The sequence below is a fragment of the Delphinus delphis genome, chromosome 4 (assembly GCF_949987515.2).
Source record: "Delphinus delphis chromosome 4, mDelDel1.2, whole genome shotgun sequence".
NCBI classification, from domain to species: Eukaryota; Metazoa; Chordata; class Mammalia; order Artiodactyla; family Delphinidae; genus Delphinus; species Delphinus delphis.
This window is the reverse complement of record NC_082686.1, coordinates 52413982-52434982: the sequence shown is the minus strand read 5'-3', so window position 1 is coordinate 52434982 and position 21001 is coordinate 52413982. Positions and strand designations below refer to the sequence as shown.

Here is a 21001-nt window from a genome sequence, read left to right as displayed (position 1 = left end):
TAGGTGATATTTGAGTGGCTACTTAATTGAAGCAGAGTGCCGATGTGCATACCCAGAGGAAGGACATGCCAGGCAGTGTGGGATTTAGGATTAAGCTACTCTCTCAGACCCCATACTTGATCCAGTGACCCTGTGATTAAAAAAAAAAAGAGCTATCAAACCATGAAAGTACATGGAGCAAACTTACATGCATATAGCTAAGTAGCCAGTCTGAAAAGGCTATCCAATGTGTGATTTCAATATATGACGTTCTTGAGAAGGTAAAACTACAGAGACAGTAAAAGATCAATGGATAGATAACAGGGGTCTGTGAGGAAGGAGGGATGAATGAGTGGAACACGGGATTTTTAGGGCAGTGAAACCATTCTGTATGATACTGAAATGGTGAACACACAGTATTATGGATTTATCAAAACCCACAGAATGTACAACAGAATGAACCCTAATGTGAACTATGGACTTCAGGTAATAATGTGTTGATATTGGTTCATCAATTGTAACATACCACACTAATGCAAGATGTTAATAATAGGAGTGTGTGTGCATGCAAGATAGAGAGGGAGAGAGAGGCGGGTGGGAGAAAGGGAGTATATGGGGAATCTGTTCTTTCTGCACAGTTTTTCTGTAAATTCAGAATTCTCTAACAAATAGTCTCTTTTTTAAAAAGGGAAGAATGCATAATGGGATGAGAAGAATTTGTGACTGCTTTTGCAATCTACCACAGCATCAAAGACCATCTGCCAAACCTTACCCTCCAGATTCACTTCCTAATTCATCTACCCAGCCTCCTGGTCCAATGACCTACCAACCCCCAACCCAGTCCCTGATACAACTGCATTTCTATACCCAGGTGCATTTTCTGATGTTCTTCCCTTAGCTGGGGGGGCTCTGAACTCCTCTTCTCTGTGTATTAAAGTTCTGTTCATTTCTTAACCAGACTCTCTTACTTTCTCCATGAATCTTGTCAGTATCCTTTAGTCAAAAAGAATCCCTTCTTCCTTTGCATTCCAGCAACACCCTGCAAGTACCCTATTACTGATCCTGGTTGGCCTTATATTACGCTGTTTTTTATCTGTTTTCCTTGAAGGCCAGTTCCTTGTCTTAATTTTCTTTGATTCAACTATAATGCTAAACACAGTGCAAGGCACATAACTGGAATGGAGTGAATGTTGACTGGAAACTGTAATTAAATGTAGAAGAGATGTGATAATTTAGTCATGAAGGTCCTGTTTTCTTAGCTTTTTTCTTAGTTTGGATTTCCTGGTCCTCTTTCACCGTTAATGACCCAAATGCCATTTTATTTGTAAAATATAAAGAATGGTATAGAGAGAAAGTTATTAAATTACACAAATGATAATAATAGCAAATGATTTCATGTAAAGTAAGTGGTGGAAAGGGAAACTGGATCTATTGCATATAAAGAATATCACATTTAACTTATGGGCTGTGGTGAAGGAAAATACATATAAATTATTAGCTATTACAGCCAGTAGATTCCTACTGTAATTGACAATGCTAACATTATAAACATAGACAGGGTTTCACAAGAATGAATTTGGTATTCAATACTGTACCATTTGGGGGTACATTTTTCTTTATTACTTTGACAATCGGAAACAACAGGAATTTGAGTTGCTGATTTTAATTGATAAGCAGATTGCCTTTTGCCAACTATTGAGCTCTAATGGCCCAAGGTCTGTTCATTATTTCAACATCATTTCTGTGCAACTGAAATAAAATGATCAATTAGTCTTTTAAGCACAGCATCTGTGTTTTCAGGGCAAGTTGAGAATGGAAGTAAAAATTGATTTTGTGGACGAGTCTCAGAGGGGTACTGGCTCTTTCCCTTCAGGAAAGTTCCCATCTCTGAGCAGAAGGCAGCTGCTAGAATTAGGGCACAAGTGGCAGATATGGGTAGGTTTAGTACACAACCTATGGAGCAGTTTTAAACTGGTAACAACTGACATAAGTGAGAGCTAATCTAATGCTACATTAGCTGAGAAAAACAAGTGAGCAATACTTAGTGTTACACACCTGGAAGGGAAAGAAGACCATGACCCGAACTATACGTGGGCTCTACCACCGCCACTATGAGGGACAGGTAGGGCTGGGATAGGAACCAAGGAGGAAGAATCTCCATTGATGGGAAACTCTATCTTCTCCAAAACTAGATAATGGCTTCACATAATTCCCTAGGTTTTGTAATATACACTTATCAATACAAATGCTTGCATGGATGTGCTTAGTGAGTGCTGTTTATTTAGAAAATGGTGCTCAGAAATGTATGTATTCTAAAGTGTATATGTAGGACTTAGATAACACCAGAAGAAATAATCTGTAGTAGTCAGAAAGAATCTTAGGTTAATGCATGTAGCCCAGAATGTAGGGGAAAAAAGAGCAAGACCATGATATGCATAAACCCAACTGACCATCAACATCCTACGTGACAAGCAAGACATGCCTAGTTGGAAAAGCTCCATAGATTCACCGACACCCCGAATTTTGATTAAAAAGATAGCCTCCTGTTTAGTTTTCAGTGATGGCGCCTAGAGTTCATCAGATCCATTCCACTGCTGTGAACACTAGCCTAAGCAGTCATCTCTATCCCTCCCCCTTCCAACACACACACACACACACACACACACACACACACACACACACACACACCTTCAGACTCAAAGGGGAGGAATGACAAAGTTCACTTATCAAGTCATAATAAAAAATATTTAACTCATTTGGATGTTTTGATTATTAAATGAGCCAAACTTTATAAAATGCCTTGCACATGGTAATCTCATAAAAATTGCTACTGCTGTTATTACTGCTGCTGCTACTGTCTGGCTCTGAGGCAACACATAATCTAGGTATTAACAATTATGCATAATGAGTCAGTTGTGATATAATGTAAAGAGCTGATCTTGGAATCACATCAGCCTGGGTTTGAAACCACTTACTAACAACCGAGAGTTTGGCTTATTTACTCAACTTCCCTGAATCTCCACTTCTTCCTCGGTAAATGGAGCAGTAACATTTACCTCAGGATTGTTGTAAGGAATTAATGTAGAATACCTAGGAAGTAGGTGGTGATTGATAAATGTCAACGTCTTCTGAGATTTCCTCCTAAACATTTCCTGTGAGAGTCTCCACTCCAGACATGAGGATGCAGCACGGGAATAAGTGGGTTGTACACCCGATATTCTTTCCAACACTGAGTGATTGATGGAAACCTGTTATCTCTTTCTGAGCAGCAGCTGCTGTTGACTGCCACACAAGTGCCCCCGGAAACATGCTGTCAGCAGATAGTGATGGTTTATTGCCCATAGTCAGCTGATCATTTCTCTGGAGGAGCGAAAATCGCAAATACAGTGTGTGAACCAATGTGGCCAAACTATTCAGAATTTGGTCCCGGATAGATACAAGAGTGATCACATCCTTAACTACCCCATTTCCAGCAACTTTGCATGCTTACAAAGCACTGAAAGGCCATTCATTATAAGTGCCCACCTACAATGCCCCAGTTTATACGTTTATCTTGAAAGCCAATTATATTCCTAAGTTTGTTTTGCAACTTTTCTCCCAGGAAATTTCTAGCCATTCTCTAGAATTAAGCTGTTGCATGACTTTTTAATCTCCTTCCAGAATCCTTCCCCACTCTATTTGGCACCTAGAAGTTGGCCATGAGATTCGAAGTGAATACTAATGTGACTCCTGTACTAGCCCTTCTGCAAAGAGGCAGAGTAATCTTGGAGGCAAGGGCTTTACAGTATGATACAATCCTTATTATCTCCCTGTATGGGACCTGTATTAGTTAAGCCTCACTTCTGTCAATTGTGAAATGGGGAGAATGCATTCTGGTAAAGAATGGTTGATGCTTAAGTGAATGCATGAAAGGAAAATGCCTAGCAGGTAGTTGATACTCAACTTTTTAATGGGTCTTCCATTTTTATACAGATTTGTTCAATCTACGTTCTTAATCCCCCTTGTTAAAAACTTCCTCTGAACCTCTTGCCCATGTCAACTCAGCCCTGTCACAACTTGAGAGAAGCAATCTGTGAGCAAGTAGCTGCAGCAATGCCTCAGTGCTTCAATCCCAAAGCTTCAGTGCTTGGTGATGTCTTGGGAAGGATGGTGCCTTCCTTGGAAGAAGTGACACTATGGTTCCACCTTCTGTGAGACCACAGGCAGCCTGACAGACAAGAACATTTCCTGGGCTCCCACTGGGCTCAAAGCACCTGATTAGGTTCAGTGAGGGATGACAAAGGAAGGAGAAGATGGGCCTCCTGCCTGGGTGCTCCCTCCACTAACTGCTTAGAAGCCTGAGAGAAGCCGGGGAGTCAAGGTTAGCTGGAAGATGTCACACCACAGTGCCCTCTACTCAAGGAGAGCTCATTTTGAGTTGGCAAGTATTCTATCTGTTAGCACAGAAAATATTCATTCCTGGAGTAAGGGAATTGGGAGTTAACCAGATCCAGGGCACCCAGGAGGCCTTGTAAATCACAGAGACGCTGAACAACCTCAAAACTCTGCTGAGAACACTGAGACTATGTATTCCAGTCACAAAGGAGCACAGAAGCCTTTTGTAAACCAAGGGAAGGTAGATGCTGTGGGATTGCTTCGCAGAGAGGACAAAATCTAGGACAGCAGCTACAATAAAGCCACAGCTGAGCCACAGTCCTCCTGGTATCTATCTTTACTCAGTCCTTCTTAAAATTTCTGATTTGTCTTTTGTGGATATTGCCTGATCAAAAGGAAAATCTCTTGTTTGACCAGAGAAGGGCTGGGAATGGCAGGGGAGGTGTGCAGAGGACAGGCGGGGGCTTGTTTATCTCTATGGTGGATCCGTCCCTCCTTCGGAAGAGCAGGCTGTTCCACCCCGAGATAATGGGGAGCATAATGCCCCGTCGTCTCATTTCTGAAATTCAAACTTGCAAGGGCGGATTCATGTGTTTGCGTTTAGGAGAAAACCGAAGGCCTCCCACATAGTCGTGGGCTTTGTTCACACGGTTTTCTTCTGAGAGTTTCACTCTCCCCCGGGATAACTAGATTCTCATAGAAACTAAACTGAAGTGCAAGATTAATCCAGGTTGGTTACATGCCAGCTGTTTCCTACAAACCTTTGAAGGTGGATGTGTGACAGACATTTCTAATTATTTATAATGACACTTTTATTACCATGGCTCTCTTCTCCTAAGGACTTTGTGATTTCAGCATGCTCTAGAAGGCTAGAGTTATTCATCACAGCTTATTTATTTAAAAATTGAGGTGAGGTGAATATGGAAATAAGCAATCTAAAACTTTCTTTTAAAATCATATTTTATACATCTTTCCATTATTAACATTTTTATATTGCCAAGAGTGCTTACTTTCCTGTTCCAATTCAGTTATATATATATATATTTTCAAGACAAATTTCAAAGTTGTAACTTAAAACAATTTAAAACAATCAAAGTCAATAATGCTTAAAAGCAACTTTAGTATAGGAGAAAAACTCCAGATTTGAGACAAAACACTACGTTTAGTTTAGCTGTACCACTTTAGAAAATGTTATTTAACCTTTCCAGCCTCAGTGTCTTTAGGTATAAAACAAGGATGAAGATGTCTACTTGACTGAAGTGTGGTTGAGAGTTGAATGTGATTAATTAAGTGCATGAAAGCTACCAGGTGAGTTTGATAATTAGTGTTTTCCTGGGTAAATACCAATGTTCACAGAACTGAAGAATAGCTTTGAACAGAGGTTCATATTTGAGGATCATGGATAAAGGTTCAAAGATGGGCTTCTTCAGGAAGCCCATGAATACCCTGAAAACAATGTGCAAAACTTCTGGGCATCTGTGTATGTTAGGACTCTGGGTTGTGACAGAAACTGAACCCATACCAGCTTATTCTATCAAGAAAGTACAGGTAGAAGCCTGGGTAGCTTGGGAACAGGTGGAATCAGGGCTTGGAATACAGCCAAGGTGCTCCACCTAGTGGCTCTGTTTCTTCTGCAGATGGGCATTATCTGTAAGCAGATAGGGTGAGGGATCCTGGAGAAAGACAACCAGGCATGACTTTCTCGACACAAGCCATTTTGGCCTAAACTGTTTTGTGATCTAAGCCTGGCCATTATGCTTGCCCTAGAACAGGTCTCAGTAACTAATGTTCTTAAGGGAAGTAAGGGAATGCAGGAACGAAAGAAGTAAAAGCAGTCAAGAAACAATAGTTCAGCAATAAAAAAGAGTCCTAGTTCCTCTGTAAGGGATCTACATAACAATCTGATACAAGTCTGAGTTCTGCAGGAACTAAGCCCCCCACCCAGCTGGAGGATGGAATGATGATGTTGACTCTCCTGACTTCAATCAACTAAAGCCTGGACTCTGGCAACCGTTGCCCCAATGTTATGGTGAATTCTTCTCTGCTCAAGCCCCTTCATGAGTATGCACGTTCCCTCAGCTTAGAACTTCCCCAATTTTGCAGTTCGGGGAGACACTGCTTTGGGAAAGACCCCTGGTGTTCTCCCTACTCGCTGCAGGTAATGATAAATCCTTCCTTCTCCTGACCTTTGGCTTGGTTTTGTCTTTCAGCTCAACACCCACCAAGAGGCGAACCTAGTTTTTGTTTAACATATTCACTTTTACACAGGTGACCAGCTTCTTGAAAACACATTGAGGGGCATGGATTCAGACGATTACATCACCCATACTAGAGAGGAATTGGTTCTCTCTCTTCCCAAGTTAAGAAGTCTCAGGAAAGGACCCTGATCCTTCTGTCTTGATCGGAACATCACGGTGGCCAGGAGGCAGGGAATTTAAGATGCTAGTGGGGACCACTTGTATGACAGAGTAGAAAAAAAACATTTCCTAGGAGAAAAAGGGGCTTGAGTGTGGCTCCAGGGAGACAAAATTCACATAAATGGACTATTTTGTGGGACTTATATATCAGGTTTTCAAATGTTTTCATTCACCATAGAAGAACCACACATCTGCAGATTTGAGAATTAAGAGGTTGTTTCCTTTTGTGGAAATATCTTGTGGCAGATATTTCTTAAAGAAACCCAATGTTTCTGTGATATGTAAAAAGTTTTCACTTAACTGCAGTCCTATGATTAAAAAATTAATGCAAAGTTATTTATTCATAACCTTCACATAAATTAATATTCCAACTGAAGTGCACAGAAGACTCCAATTAAGTTTAATAATTCTCAGTGGGCATCTTAGGTTCCATAAAAATGGCTAATATCTGTAACTTGCTGTCAATTTAACTCAACAAATATGTGAATACTTTTTATGCATAAGATTTGAGCTTAGATAATGTTAAAAGAGAGTTGACCACTTGAGGAAAACATCCTTAGTATCTGCGATGATTAATTTTACGTGTCAATTTGTCTAGGCTATGGTGTCCAACAGTTTATCAAACGCCAGTCTTGACGTTGCTGTGAAGGTATTTTTAGATGTGATGAACACTGAAATCAGTAGACGAGTAAAGCAGGTCAGTTTCCATACTGTGCGTGGAGACTAATCAGCTGAAGGCCTTAAAAGCAGACAGGTTTCTCAAAGTGCCAATTTGGCCTCAAGACCGCAGCATAAAAACCTTGCCTAAGTTTCCAGCCAGCAGACTTCCAGACTGCAGATTTTGGACTGAACAAGGTAACAACAGCGCTGCCTGGAATATCCAGCCTGCTCTACAGATTTCAGACTTGCAAGTCCCCACAATCATGTGAACCAATTCCTTAAACTAAGGCAGAGTCTCTCTCTCCTATTGGTTTTGCTTCTCGAGACTCTTGGCTAATACAATATCCCTAAAATATAAAGGGTATCTATAATTTAGAAGAAAAACCCAACAACCCAAGAATAAAATGAGCAGAAGAAGCAGACCTTCCGCAAGTTCACCTACCTTGGCGTGAACCTCGACCACCTGCTTGGCCAAGTCCTACCAGCAGCTCGGGCCGCGGGGCGGCGGGGCGGCGGGGCGGCGGGGCGGCGGGGCGGCGGGGCGGCGGGGCGGCGGCACCAGCCTGCGGAGGACGCCTGCGGAGGACGCCTACTCCCGGCTAAAGCGGCTGCGCAAGACCAAGACCGAGGCGCCGCCCACGAGAAGCCGGACGTGGTAGAGCTGCACCTGAGGGTCATAATCGTCCTGCCTGAGATGGTGCGAAGCATGGGAGGGGCGTCTACAACCGCAAGAGCTTCAACCAGGTGGAAATCAAGCCTGAGATGATGGGCACCTACCTGAGCCAGTTCTCCACCACCTACAGGCCCGTGAAGTACAGTGGGCCCGGCATCAGGACCACCCACTTCCCGTGCTTCTTCCCCCTCGAGTAGCCTGACAGCCAATAAAGGAACAGCCTTCTCAAAAAAAAAAAAAAGTGTTCTGTGACTGTTTCACATAAAAAGAAATACAAAAGATACTTAATGTTGCTCAAAATGAGGGATGTCACATTAACAGTAAGTTAAAATATCTATCTTACATATCAGAATGACAAAACGTCAAATACTTTAATTTCTTATTAAGAAACAAGTGAACTCAATTGTTGATTATGTAACCACACAGAGCTGAAATTTACTTCAGGTTAAAAAAATAACTTCAAGTGATTACTTTTAGTAGTAAATACATCGTTATTTTAAAACTACAAAAGGTGTGTTTAAGATAAAACTAGGTACTTACATTAAGGTAGTTAAGGGAGGGGTTTTCATCATGAGAAAACGGAGAATGCATACACATGTAAAGTAAAACAAGTTAAATATAAACCTACAGTCTTAAATTTGAAACATTTTTTTCTCTTAAAAAAACCCCTACATTTCCTGACTCTGTCCACAGAAAAGGCCTAGTAGCAATGAGAAGTTGTGTGGTTTGTAAAGAATTTTCCACTAAAATATTCTAGGACTCTTGGTGAAACAACTGTTTATAGCCAGACCTGGGGCAGATAGTGGGCAGATGAACCTGAGACATCTTATTGAAACAGGAAATAAGGAATTTATCTAGACCAATGTACTCATATCGAGAGAAAACAGAAACCAAACGGAAAGGACTCTCTCCCCAATAGTCTGAAATAAGATAATGTGAGCATCAAAAATAATAATAATAATAATGCCAACCATAGATTGAAACAAACACAATATATAAAAACCCATTAGCTCATTAATAGTCTTAAGAAAAAAATATTCCTTGGTTACCAATTGGAGTTCATAAGACCCAATGTCATTTCTCTAAAAACTGACATCTGTTCTTCCTTTCCTGTACACACTTTATTTTAGGGTAACTAAGTAATTAATGTGTGAAGTTCTTTAATAGAAGAATCTTTTCTAATATATGCTGAAAGAATTAGAAAATCATTATTTGCAACCTCTAGGTTATCAATGGAACTGGGAAAAGATCATTAATGGATATTCAACCATTTGCTAAAGGTTAATAGGGAACTTCATAAGAAGGACCCTGCATCCCCAACTCTAATGATCATTAAAGTAAAACTAACACTTAAGTGTTGGTGATGATGTGGAAAAGTTACTACCCTTGTGCACTACTGGTTGGCATGTAAAATGATACAACTGTTGTGGAAAACAGTGTGGCAGTTCCTCAAAAATTTAACAATAAAATTACCATATGGTGCAGCAATCCCACTTCTGGATATAAACCCCCCCAAAATTGAAATCAGGGTCTTGAAGAGATATCTGTACACCCATGTTCATAGCAGCATTATTCACAATAGCTAAAATGTGGAAGCAACTTAAGTGTCCACTGAAGGATGAACGGATGAGCAAATTGCAGTATATACACACAATGGAATACTATTCATGCTTAAAAAGGAAGGAATTCTGCTACAAGATGGATAAAACTTGAGGATATAATGCTAAGTGAAATAATCCAGTCACAAAAAGACAAATATTGTATGATTCCTCTTGTACTTAGGATAGTCGAAATCATAAAGACAGAAAGTATAATGGTGGTAGCCAGGGGCTGGGGGAAGGGAGAGTGGGGAGTTATTTTTCAATAGTTTTAAAGTTTTAGTTTCACAAGATGAAAAAAGTTGTAGGGATGGATAGTGTTGATGGTTGCATAACAATGTGAATGAATAAATACTACTGAACTGTACACTTAAAAATGGTTGTGCTGGTACATTTTATGTTATGTGTATTTACCACAATTTTTTTTTTAAAGTGAGACTACCAGGTGCGTGCGTCCTGATGTGATGCAAAGGGAACTACGTATTACAACCTATAAGAGATGTTTGCCTAGATAATTGCAACTAAATCTACTCAAGCATCCATATTTAACCACCTGCTTACAGGGAGTACAGAGTGAAAAATGAACTGAACTTGGAATGGTAAGCAGAACTTTGAAGTTTGACAGGAGGAGGGAGGGCTGAGAGGAAAGCATTAAAAGTAGGGATCAAACCACAGGAACAAAGGAGCAGCAAGCAGTTCCTGTGGGAAATAGGCATTGAGCTGCTTTCTGAAGACCTTGAATGTCTGACTGAGAAGTGAGAAGACACAAACAAATAAAAATAATGGCAGTCACTTGTGAATGCTTTCTAGGGACCAGACACTGGGCTTCTTGTGCTCATTTATTTCTCACCACAATCTTTTATGAGAGGCATTATTTTCATTGTTTTACAAATGAAGAACCTGAGGCTTATGAAAGGCTAAATAACTTGCCCAAGGACACCAAACACTTACAAAGAAGGGTTCAAAAGTTCAACATCATCGCCTTCTTGGCTGTAGAATAGAAAATTCATTGAAGAAAGTATTGCTTATACCTCTCTAGCTAATGCAAATCACTCTTTGTGATTTGTCCTTGGCTTACTTATTTAGCACATACTATATTTCATTGATTCAAAATGCCATCAATTGCAAGACTCACAGTTATTTCATGTACCAAGAAAAATGCCGTCAATTAAAATAAAATACCGTGTTTTATCATTTAGAATTTTTATTTGCTACCTATTGAAGGAATCCCTATGATATTATTTAGACATTTATTTTGAATCATATATCACTTTTATCATACATAAAATCAACAATATTAGCAAACTATGCTAATTCCTAAAATTTCTTACCATTCATGACTTTTTCACATTGCTTTTCAATTCAGTCAGCAAGGTCTCTGTTCTTCCACATATTTTCCTTTGTGCCATCAAGACCCAAGATATAATCAAAGTCCACTGGTGTTGGGCTCTTAAGTCAGTTTTGCCATGATATAGAGGTAGTCTACTTTTGAGTTCCATTTGGAACTTAACCCATTTTTTTCATGTCCTTCCCACCTCCTCCTGCAATTGTTTATATCCTACGGGTTAAAAGAGTGTTTCTGATTTTCCTCCAATGTACTGAAATTTAATTTTGCAAGTTTTGAGGCTGAAATTTTCATATTTTCTTATAAAATGACAACTATGTCATGATTGGTGCCAGGCAAAATAAGGCGTTCATTGGGCATAACTTGTATCTTGATTACAGAGGTGTTAAAATGTGACAAAGAAAAATGCAGGCCTTAGGATTGCTAAATATAGTAGTTAAAAATAACATATTTGCTTAAACATTATGAGATGTGGAGACAGAATTAGAGTAGCTAGCTGGGAGACTGCCTGGGTTTAAATTCTCTTCTTCAGTTACTTACTTCCTGTGGGTCCAGGGGCAGTCTCCCTCTCTCCCTACCTTCTCCCCGTCTTCCCTTCCTTCTTTCTTGCTCGTATTTATTGAACGTCTGTCATGAATTAGACATTAGTATAGGTGCTTGGGAGTCATTAGAAAATAAAATAAGGATCACACCCTTATCCATTTTGATTCTAGTCTTAAGGAAGAGAAGTCTTAAGAAAAACATTTTAGATGTGGACTACCACAAGTAAGTCAACAAAGTCAAAATTAAAATGTGTTTTTTCCTACTATCAATTTAGACTCTTAAAAAATTACTTTTCTGATCTTCAAATTCTTTATTTGCATATTACATGAATAAATTGTGTATGTGTGCATATTTGTATGTGTATGTTACTCTTTAAAATCAAAATACAGATGGAGCTATTTCTACAGAATGTCATGTATTCTTCAAGGTGAAGAAGAAAAACTTCTGCCTAAAATGATGATCAGTGAAATGCAAAAAAGGTAACAGCATGGAAAATGAAACATAAATGAGGTTTATAAAATTATCTTGGTTATATTTCTCTACGGTGTTGTCTGCAGCCCAGATGACCCTTTCATTTAGCACATGAGTTCTTGGTTAACTAAGTTACCTCTGGAGTTACTTTACTGTTGTTCATGTGTGTTATGAATTTTATTTTTCCTCCCTTAAATCCATGGAGAATATATATCATCCCAAATGCACACTGTCATTTTGAATTTGAAATATTTCCTTGGACTCTTCATACAGGAACAAATCTATTATTTTGTACAGGGAATATTTTTTCCTTTGCTTGACATCACAGGCTAAAGAGCATATCATCTTCAGCAATTTAAATTTAAATGAATCAATGGGCTAACATTGATTTGCCTCTGTTCCTCCACAGCCACATACAGTAGTTTGCATTAATTAAATTAGTAATAAAGGAATTAAAATTGCTAGCTTCTAAGGGAGGGACATGTCAGTGGTATTAAATGTTGCACTTGGAATGATTGTCCTTGCATGTTAATTATTAGCTGCCTGAGATGCAGAGGAAGTTCAAGGAAATGATACTCTAACCACGTGTTATCTTAATTTGGGAAAAGTTCCTTTAAAGGATGAATTGCATTGTAATGGGTTTTCTAATCAGACCATGCACTAATTTAGAATCAATGACCTCTAATCCTTTAAATCCACTATCACTGGCAGTAATTGGGAGGCTTCTGTAAGGCTGTTTACAAGTTACCTATCTGGACACAACAAAAGATGGATTTGTTTACAAATTCGAATTTGTAATTGTGTGCGCTAGAAAGCTCATCTCTTTAGTTGCAGTGGTGATCAGGTCATTTGTGGCATCCTGTTATTGGTGTATGCGTAGGCTTGCGAAAGAGGAGAAAGAGGAAGAAAGAATAAGAAAGAAATGACCACTAATGTGGTTCTTATCAATTGCCTAGTTTCTTTCGGCAGCCTAACTGCTGCCACTTTTGGACTGCACAGTGCAGATGACCATTTTTCCTTTGTTAAGCCTAGGTATACAAGCAATAATGGGGCAAGATTAGCAATTGTTTGGTTGCTGTAGCATCCATTCAATGACTTCCGGTCTAAAGAACAAGACACCTCAGCAGAAAAGTTTTCTTTTTGAGTTCCTTACCCCTGGTTGGAAACTTGGGCAGAACTCATGGCTTTTTGGTTCACTGAGAGATAATAGACAGTTTTGTAATTACTTGAAATCACAAAACACAGTCTCAATTCAATCTTCATTGTGAAGTAAGGCTTTCATTTTCCATTTTGCTCTAACTAAAGCTTGACCACAGAAGTGCAGTGTGAATGCTTTTTTCCCCATTCTCACCACACCCTTGCTTTGTATCTGTAGCTTCGACTCTGGACCTGGAGTATGGGAAAGGAGGTGGGAAAAGGCTTAAGGAGGTAGGCTTCAAGGTCTCTGGCCTTGGAGGATATTTAAACCTGTGTCTTCTGATTATTTAATTTTTTTCCCTCCAACATAGCATAGTGGGTCACAGTTGCAATAGACTAAGAAACAAAGGAAGCAAGTAACTAACCTGATTGAATCGGAAGACTTGATGTCACCCCAAACTTCACTCCATCAATCTTAGCTATACTGGGTCACCTAAGTCCATGTGGCTGTAAACTGCAGTAGACAAGGCCAAAGTAAGAAGAACACACATACATCCAATATCTCCTATACAGCAGGTGCTGCGGTCCTTTTGACTATGTCAAACCTTGACATTGCCATCGAGCCTGCTGACAGCAGCACAGACCTGACTTGAAGCTAGAATGAGGACAGTTCTGTATGTGTGGAGACCATTTCCAAGAGTAACTACAAACAGGTAGGCCAGCGTTTGCCCAAGAGCTAATCTATTGGACCAGATACCACCAGCCAGTCAGCAGTTCTCAGAGACTTTGTTTTCCCAGTGTGGGAAAAGATACTGCTCGTTGTTTTCATATTTAACAAACATATCTATTTCTTTGCTTACTGCCTCCATCTTTGTAACCTATACTTTGTTGAACTGGGCTTCCCTGCCCTGCAGAAATCTCCAATTTGCACTCAATAGTCCACGTGGAGTCATTTTCTTCTTAACATGTGCATTTTATTCTTTAAAGGACAACAGGCTCCAATGTAATTAGTATTCCTGACATTTTACAAAGGAGGCAACTGAGGCTCAGGGGTTTGATGTTGTGCTCCAGGCCTTACTGCTAATAAGTTACAGATCCACAGATCCTACGTTCATTTAGGAGTCCATTCAAGGTCTGCTTGTTTTTAAAGACTATAATTTTTCCATTAAGCTAATAAGTACATCTGTCCCTCAAGAATGCCCTGTGCCATTTGGGGAACACAAAAAGCAAAGTAACCATCTCTCCCTTCACACCATCGCCACCATAACTTCATCTAGGATGTGGTGGATAGTCAGGTCTGCTGGATCTGCGAAGGATTTGGTGAGGGTACGTACATATGTACATATGTATATGTAGGTCTGTTTAATAACACCCTCCCAATTATTTGTTATTTATATAGTCCTATCCATATTTTCCTCTCCTTACATTGAACCTTCCTGCTGAGCAGTTTTATGTCTTCAGAACTTGTGCCTGAAATGTGAAAACACAAGGAAAAGGTTAATGAAAGCAGTGAGAAAACTTTTCGGATATCTTTCAGGACGTTGCCTGTGATCTTTTAGATTCATATTCCGATTTACTGCCTGGATACCTGAGTGCTTACTGATCAGTATGATTGTCCAAATGACCAATGACGTGAATTAATGAAAACTTAATTAGGCCTTTTGAGCTAAGAATATTTTTTAAGAGACTCTGACATTTGGTGAGAAATGTGGTGTCAGCGGAATATCTAGCCTGAATATAATTTCTAATTTGGGGAAATGTATTGGCATGTAATTATGTGAGCATATAGAGAGAGCAATTATATGAACCTGCCTTGAGTGCTGAACTTTGGAACAATGAAAAGGGACAAATGTGGGCCAGAGACAGACAGAACACATAATGTGCCCAGTCTGCCCAGAAACTTGTATACAGGCTTAAAATTTATACGCTTAAGATCTCTAAATAGCTACCTGGCATTACTACAAATAATTCTTATGTGTTGATGCCAAAGAGTATTTAATACCATACAGAGGGATTCAAGGTCCTGGGGGAGGGGTGAATGTTGGTCCCAGAAAGGTCAGAGAAGAGGGAAGCATTTCAGAAGCACAAAAATCTAACCATTGGGGTTTTAATAAAATGTCTCTGATTTTTTGAGGAAGGAATCTTCTTGATATTATCCTGACCTAATAAGCCATCCAGGAACTCAGAGTTGCCTCTGAAGAGGTGTACCAGTTCGTTACTGTCACATAACAACAATCTCAAAGCTCAGTGGCTTAAAACAACCCTCATTTATTACTGTAACGCCTGTGTCTGTGGGTCACAGCTGATATGGGCTATGCTCAGGTGATCTTGGCTGGGCTTGCTCATGTGACTGTGGGCTGGGTAGGAGCTCTGCCCTGGCCTGGGCTTGTCTGAGGCACCTTACCTGGTGCAGATCTGCTCCATGGGTCCTCAACCTCCTCCTGGCATTAACAGGCTTGCCTTGGCTCATCCTTCTTATGGTGATGACAAGAGGGCAAGAAGAAACATGGTAGGCCACTTGAGATCTAGACTCAGAGCTAGAAAATGGTCACTGGTCACTTCTACACAATCTTATGGGCCAAAGCAAACCATAGGGCTGAGTCTAGTGTCAAGGGGTGGGAAAATATGCTCTGACCCTTTTCTGGGAAGAGCTACAAAGTCACATGCAAAGTGTATGAAGACAGGGAAGGGTAAATAATCAGGATAATGCATATTATAATATAATATGCACATATAAATAATATATAATGCATATAATGCATATTAGCTACTAATGCAACAGATGGACCATAAAAGAAACAGAAACAGGATGCTTTTTGCAAAAGCATTTAATTTTAGGAAACGTCTTCTGAAACATACAAAAGAGGGGAATGGAAGGAAAGGACTTATCCTATCGTATAGCTATAGTTGCTTCTTCTAAGAAGAAAATATGAACCAAGGACAAGATCAAAGGCTGTACAAACTGTTGTGATATGCTTCATCACACAAAGTCATCTTTTAGCAAAAGATCAGTTAACTGCAATTATAAATACAAGTGCTTTAAATCTGGAAACTCGAGCTGATCGGGAAACCAAATCATAACTGAATGCTCCCTGTGCTCATCAAAGTTTCCAAACGTCTGCTGCTCTGTTCTTCTCTTCCATGTCTAAATTGGAATATAAATTATTTTGGTAAAGCCCATTTGACTTTGCTCCCAACCACATGGTTTCCCCATTGGATCAAATGTCCAGAAAAACCATTTTAAAGAAGAAACTGAGAAGTTGATTTCCACCCCAGCCTATACACATACATATCCTACTTCCACTAGTAAGAGTGGGGAATAATGGAGCCGACCCAACAAGAAGTGTCTACTGCCAGTTTCTCTTTGGTGCAATGCAAGAGTCACGGGGCAACGATGCTGAGGGGATCAATGTAAATTTCACTTCACTGATGTTGCAGAAACACCATAAATACTACAGCATTACTATTTTTAAATCTGTACAACCCTTTGAATTGAACACAAATTTCATATATTGCTATTGTCATCAGGACAACAAAAAATATAGTGAGTCCTTGGTGATAGCTATAAAGTACGTATTTCATATTTTAATGACTTTATTTTATTATATTCAAGAAAAATTAAACTTAAAAAATGAAAGAGTAATCACTACACGCAACTTTTAAATTGCATTTCTCTGAAAACAGATTATCTGTTAGGAATATGGAGGAAGGTCTATTTGTTGTTTTTGTGGTGTTGCCAGCGTGACAAAAACCCATCATCTTTCAAGTAGCTTAATATGCAACTATTATATATGAAGAACAAAGCTCTCTAAATTAAGAAAAGTCACAGATGATTATTCCTGTAAATGAACCTGAAAATGTTTGAAAAAATCATCTTTCCTTTTGGAATCAGACTCAACAATAGGTAATGTCTATTTGTCTGTCAATGCAAACACTATCTTGAAGCTTTTGGTGGCCATTCTAATCAAGGTAAGAAAAAGGAACTTAGTTGTTACTGCCAACAATGTAGAAGCCCAGAATTTCTGGGTAAATTGGGTTTTTACTAACAGTTTAGCATGTAAGGAACGACTCTGATGCTTAAACATAAAACTTTTCTTATCAGAACCATTCCATTTCCTTAATAAGCCATCCCAGGGAGAGTCCCATGAATCAATTTTCCAGCAGTAAATACATCTCATTTCACTAATAACATGTTTTTTTCACCGATGAGAATTCAAAGAATTATTCAGGGTTGCCCAAATTTCAACTATTATTTCTGTGGAAGTGAACATCTCGGTATATGAATTGAGCCATCAATTTAAACTTCTAATTGAAGCTCAATTTATGCTGGCCTAGCTGGGAAAACATAATCAGAAAGAAAATATTATAGAAAAAGTTGAGATGACATTTTGATTATCTATCTCACAAATAGTCCACATTGAGCTGCTGTCAGCTTCTGAAGGCATGTTTTGTCAAATGCTATACCTTCTGGAGACCATAGCCTGTGCTCTCTGATAATACACATTTTCTTAAAGAATATAATAATTTATGTTGAGCCTCTAGATGTTGAGGACCTCATTTATTTCTTGGTAGTATAGAGTTTATGCAATTAGGTTTACTCATACAAATTTCATTGCAACTATTGAGTCTAACATGTGCTATTATACCTTTTGTTACAATTATGAATGCCTCCCATCAAAGTACCATGAATATTTTTACCCCGTAGCTGCTTCCTATTTGACAAATATTTTGTAGCTCTTCAAACAATTCCTTTTCTGATGAGCAAATCCTATATCCTCCCTTACAGGTTTATGGGGTAAAGTAGCCCATAATGTGTGTGTGTGTGTGTGTGTGTGTGCGTGTGTATGCATGTGTGCGTGTAAACACCTATAAATGTAATTGAATATCTTTGAATTCACTCAGCTGCTTGGCCATCACAAGGTAAAACCTTTTCCTGAGCTAGCTAATAAAAAGAGACAAGACAGGTAACTTGAGAATGCCATCTGCCTTTGCAGTCTTATGCTTGTGTGTTCATTTTCCAATGAATATTTGTGCATTTGAGGAGCATTTATAAGAAAAACTGAGAGATGGATATTTGCTGAAGAAAAAGAAATTGGATTGGAACAGGTAAAGAGGGGGAAAAAATGAACTCCAGTATTCTGACTTCATGTTTCTAGTGTTTTAAAAATACTTTTTATTCAGAAGCTTAGATAAGAAATATACATTCTACGTTTAACTGAAGTAATTTTTATTGTTAAAGTATACTTGTAAAACCAAATCTACTGCATTTTTTAAAATAGTACACTTAATTCCTTAGACATGTAATAAAAAACTAACATTTATATAATAATTTATTGTTTTCAAAGCAGTTTTCACATATTTCTTATCATATTACTCTGAATATGAATGGCATTAGTTACTAGGGGGAACAAGTAGGTTATTCAATGCAAATCTACCTTTTGGCACTCTCCCCAAGCATAGATTAGATGTATATTCAATACAACAGGGATGATAAACAATGTAGTGAATAGAACTTAAACTTGGTCATCTTGAGCACGGGTCCTAGGTCAGCCACTCCTGGTGTCTGTGATTGGAGACAAACTTATTTACATTGTCTTCATGTGTAAGATAGGGACAGCACCTCCTGTAGCAGAATGGTGGGTGGATTCAAATGAAGCAGTGTAAATAAAACACCAATATAGTCCAGGTCTCAGAATAGGTAACTAGTATCTGAGAGCAGTATGTGTGTTTAATATGTAATGTGGTATATATATATATATATATATAGAGTGTGTGTGTGTGTGTGTGTGTGTGTGTGTGTGTGTTTTATATATATATATATATACATATGGGGGGAGGTATTTAAGTGTGATGTGATTGATATATATATGTCACATCACATTTTTAAATACAGAAGTGTTTTAATCATATATATAATGTCTAATACTCCAAATACAGTTAAAATATTATAATATTTGCCTATTAAGTGATTTGAATATCTTGGAATAATCCTTTATAGATGGTATAACCAGTTCATGTATCAATTAATGTTTTTCAATTTTACATATTCTAAAAAGGAAGATTTCTTTTTAAAGAAGTGTGGGAATTATAGTAGACTGGGGTGAGCATGGCCTTTAGAATCAGATCGGTTTGATACCTGACTTATCTTCTTAGAAGCTAAACGTACTTGGGAGTTATGGAATCTCTCTAAACCTTAATTTTCTGCTGTGAAACGGGGGATATTTAATACTATTTATAACCGTTCAGGATTAAAAAAGATAACGTATAGATGGCCCAAGCACACAGAATGAGCTCAATAAATATTAATTACTTTCTCTGACGCACATAGCTGGCTCTACCTTACTTGGAGGGGGAAGCATTTCTAGGTTCATGCCTAGGTAACTCCAGATGGTACGCTGAACAGGAAAGGGTCCTCTTAAGTCAGTTCCCAGGACAGCCACGTGGGAGGCCCACAATAAGTGTGACTCTATGGCTGAAAAGGGAGATACACGCATTATAGAAATCACCCCTTGTGAAATCGGGGACTAGTTGAAGCGGCTTACCTGACATCATAGGAGGGCATGGACAATTTTATTTTGCTGAATTACTTCTCCAGGGAGATGGGGAGTCACAATGAGTTTTCCACTCTTTAATAAAGACAACTACTTTCTATGCATGAACATCCTAGTTTAGACAAGAGGCAGACAGCTGTGAGAGATATGTGAAGACATATTTCAGTTTTATTATCTTTTAGGCATAGACGGGTATGTTAATCCATTTCCACATACAAGTCCTGTAATCACAGATAGGGAGTGAACCTTGAACTGGCAAAACCTGTCTCCTGTTGCCAGAGAGTTACGTTTGGAAAGACGAAACCTCAAAGGTTGAGGATTGTGCATTATATTCCTTCCCAGCTTTGCTGTGCTTATGGCTGCAGTTGCACACATAAGCTTTCCGTTTTATCCAGGCATTGATTCACTGGTAACGATGTTGTCTCTTTTTTCCCCAGGCAAACTTTCTGCTTTCAGTCCAAAGCTCAGAGTTTCCCATGTTCTGCTCTCTAGGTTCTGACAGCTGTTTTTGGACTTAGTTAACCATAGACGCCAAGAAATAATTGCAGTAAAAACCTCTCTTTCTATTGTTGCATTGCTTCTTTATGCAAATGTCTCTTAGGAATTAAACTTTGAACCTTTGATCTCTCACACCAAAAGATAAAAAGAAAAAATATTTATATGGAAATAAGTTCATTTTAGTGTTCATGGTTTATTGTGGAAAGCAGGTGTTTAAAAATTTTAGAATTTTTTTAACAAAATTCTAAAGATAAAGGAAAAAAAAATCACAGTATTTACAGAGATAACAGAATGGCGTAGCCATGCAAAACAATAACTTTGGTTTTTCCCCTTTCACTTTGGTTTAAATATTGACCAAGATTCAATTTTTTCCTGCCAAATAAAACTTCAATAAATCAAAGTTTAGAGGCAAAATAACATATTTTCTTTTTTCCCATAATATTTTATACAGCATCGAGTCTAATAGGATATTTTATGTATTTAATTCATACCAATACACTATAGGAAGCTTTTATTAAACTGAGTCACTATTGCTCAGACAGCAAATGGTTTACAAATGTACAACAACGTGTGTTTCTAAATAATGCAGAAGTGGCAAAGTATTTATTCCTAATCTTCATCTGACTTTAATCTTCAATTTATTTTTCATTGCCTTCCTAATTTTTTATTCCATCAATCTAAAAAACAAACACGAGTCTTCCTTTCCTCCAAAAGAACACAGTTCTATACCTGGAAATCTGATGTTCATTTTTCTT

The 21001-nt window shown here is 38.5% G+C and overlaps 1 pseudogene; it reads left to right on the top strand.

Annotated features, from left to right (window-relative positions):
• The first annotated feature begins 1791 nt into the window (after positions 1-1791).
• Positions 1792-8300, top strand: LOC132424388 (small ribosomal subunit protein uS19-like; annotated as a pseudogene).
• Positions 8301-21001: the final 12701 nt, after the last annotated feature.